General features: G+C 37.6%; 1 pseudogene; it reads left to right on the top strand.

Annotated features, from left to right (window-relative positions):
• Window positions 1-2,175: 2,175 nt before the first annotated feature.
• On the top strand, window positions 2,176-2,607 carry LOC143565933 (ethylene-responsive transcription factor ERF008 pseudogene; annotated as a pseudogene).
• The last annotated feature ends 853 nt before the right edge of the window (window positions 2,608-3,460 follow it).

Below are 3,460 nucleotides of genomic sequence, written 5' to 3'. Positions count from 1 at the left end.
GTAGAGAAAAAAATTTTGTTATAAAAAAATTATTGATACCTTCGAGAAGACGGGGCATCAACATAGGTAGGGTGCATGGCTTTCAAACCACATGACAACACAGCCGTCACCCCATGTGGGTATGGTGCATGCTTCATTCAATGACAAAAGTTTGCCACATAAAATTGTGCTTGTGGGTAGGTGTTGACAATGATTTTGTGGTTTGTGGGTAGTTGAGAGTAGGAATAAGATGACTGTATAAGATTGGGTGACGTATAGATAGTACCCATGAGTGTACCTTCCTTTCTTAAAGATCAATTACCCAAAAAGATCTAAATAAAGCTGTTATATAGATAGGTAATGTAAAAATTCATAAATGACAATTTATATTCAATTCATTACATTTTCATGATGTTATTCAAAATTTGTATTTAATACTTTCACCTAAAAATATTTTTTTGCCAAGTATGTGTTATTAAGTTCCTATCATCAATTTTAACCTACAATTATTTTTGTCAAATTTTTAATGTTGTTGATGTCGATGTGTACAACTCCTAACTTCAAATAACAACCACAACATGATAACTCATAGGTCATAACACACAACAATAGCTCAAAAGTAGAACTAATAGTGTTAAAGGTGGATGATATGGCACGCAATGTTGTAAAACTTCCGAGTAGGCGGCTGAGCACTCCCCGATTACTCCCCGCTTAGATCGAGTACTCCCCGCCTCGGTCGAGTACTCCTTAGGTATTTTTCGAGTTATCTCCGACTACTCCCGAGTACTCGCAACTCCCCAGTCGACCGCCTAACGATTTTTACAACATTGATGGCACGTACGCGCGCACAAACATATATATTATTTGGATTAAGTATGAAGTGAAATTATCTTACAAAGTGTAGGTAGTAATCTTGGATTTTTAATCGTACTTTTAAAACTATTTAGATACAGACTGAGACAAAATCGAAAGCAGTAGATTTAAAATTAACTTAAAATGATAAGAAATAATAAGCCTTCATTTTATATTTCTTTGTTTAAATATTATTCTCTCGTATTTTTTTATTTATTCGCAGCTTAAGTATAACATTGCTATACACATGCAACATAGTTTTTAAACTTAGAGAATTTCATTACAACGCAACACAAAACTTAAAACAAGCAGATCGTCTCGTGCCACGCCCGTCATACTTTGCCATACTCATACTACAAGAGTACATGCCATTACGTTTACAAACATAGCATACGTTACCTTACTTAAACAACAAGAGTGTCTATCGTACTTGTAAGCACATAATGTACTTTATCATACGTACATCAGCCAAGTTCATCTTTATCATGCACATATATATACATACACACATATAAATATACATATATCTATCTATGGCTCGTCTACGAAAGACTTACTACTCGTCCTCATTAGGACATACTACTCCTCCTCATGAGGATATGCTACTTGTTCCATCCAGGACATGCAACCCGTCACACGCAGAACATGTTTCTCATCCAATCCAGGATAAAAATTTCTCTTATTATAAGCTTGGTATTTTACATTGACTTCCAATGAATACGTCCATTGTCGATCTATGTTTTATAATAATAATTGTAAGTTCGTGTACGAAACCAATATTTTTTAGTTAATTATCACCAAAAAGATAGAATTTTTGTTACATGGGCAAAAGTGTGACACACGACTATCGCTCACGTAGAGGTTACACGAAGATAGTAGTTGGCCATATAGTTTAATATACGCGAGCAAAATTGGATGCACGTCAAGTATGTTGTAACTATATATGTCGATAGGGTATTTTTATTATATAACTGTATATGATTGTGATTTTTCCTAGCATAACTACATGGTACATCTCTTTTCTTCTTTTTTCAACGGCAAATTTGTTTAACCCTTATCGTTAATGAAACTTGAACCTAAGAATGTTTTATAAAAGTTTTGTCTTTACCAACGGACCACCACCTGCATTCATATATAAATCTTATATATGAAAAAAAAAATCCTTGAATGTTGTATAGAAAACATTTTTTTTTACCAATTTTTGTATTGTATATAATATGTATTATATAGGTTGTGTGATACACGCATGTGCGCTTCATATAAAACTCATTTGACCCTCTCTAGATTCATTTTCAATCCTCAACTCTTCTCTCCACCTCGTCTAAATCCTCACCACCATCACACATGGAAGCCGACGGTGGACACTCACCGACTTCCAGCGGCGAAAAGCGAAAGAAGAGAGACATGGACAAACCCTACCGAGGGATAAGGATGAGGAAGTGGGGCAAGTGGGTGGCTGAGATTCGTGAGCCCAACAAACGCACACGAATTTGGCTCGGTTCTTACTCCTCCCCTATTGCCGCAGCCCGTGCCTACGACACCGCCGTGTTCTACCTCCGTGGACCATCCGCACACCTCAACTTCCCGGACTTAATTGGAGACGATGGCTATCTTCATGACCTGTCTTCTGATTCCATTAGAAAGAAAGCTACAGAAGTAGGAGCCAAAGTTGATGCTCTTCAAAGCCGAAACGGTGGTCGAAACCGTCGCACGCAGTCATCGGAATCATTGGACCTAAACGAGTTTCCTACTCCAGAATCTTCGGATGAAAATTAAGATGCTAGCTAATTATTATTATGTTTTGGTTTTTAAAGAAAATATAATTTGTAGTTTATAGTTGATTATAATTTATAGATAGAGATGAAGAATCTAATCCGAAGGGATTATACATGATGTTAATGTTATGATGTTCATGAGCTAAGTTTAGGCTGAGGGGTGTGGGGCTTCAGCGGGGGCGCGAGAGCCCATCCGCTCGCGCCCCGGGGCGCGAGCACCACACCACCGAGGCGCGAGAGAGGCGCGAGCACGGGAACCAAGGCGGGCGCAAGGCCGGTAGCGGGAGGAAAATGGCGTAAAGGTGGCTTGGGAATGCGTGAAGGAGCCGTTGGGATGAAGAAAAGAGCCGTTGGGCTCTTTAATTTTATTAAAAAAAAAAGTTTTTCCTCTATATAAACCTTACCACACCCAATATCACATACCACACCCAAAATCACATAAAATAATTACCACAACTTCAAAAAAAACCCAAAATCAACCCATCTTCCAAACCTTTTTTTAAAAACATGGCTGGAAATTGGACGCCAAGGGGAAAAAACCGGCTGAGGGGGGAGCCGTAAACATCGTCGATCTTGTTGAATCCCTCAATAAATTCAACAAAACCATGGAGGTGGTCTCTAATGACAAAAAGGAAAAAAGTCGAATGAGAGATTTGGACTTCCTTACAAGAGACTTCAGTAACCTAAATCCGGTCGATCAAATGCTGATGGAAAAGCAAAAGGAACGTATCCGAAAGAGGTTGATCGAAGAAGACCAAGCCGAAGAATAAGAATAATGTTTTTTTAGTACTTTAATTTTTATTTTATTTTTAGATATTAATGTTTTTTTTTAATGTGTGTTTTTTTTAATAATT

This window comes from Bidens hawaiensis, unplaced genomic scaffold (genome assembly GCF_021521415.1).
Source record: "Bidens hawaiensis isolate Kalapana, Puna unplaced genomic scaffold, B.hawaiensis_p1.1 tig00022649_1, whole genome shotgun sequence".
NCBI lineage: Eukaryota > Viridiplantae > Streptophyta > Magnoliopsida > Asterales > Asteraceae > Bidens > Bidens hawaiensis.
This window is presented reverse-complemented; position numbering and strand designations above follow the sequence as displayed.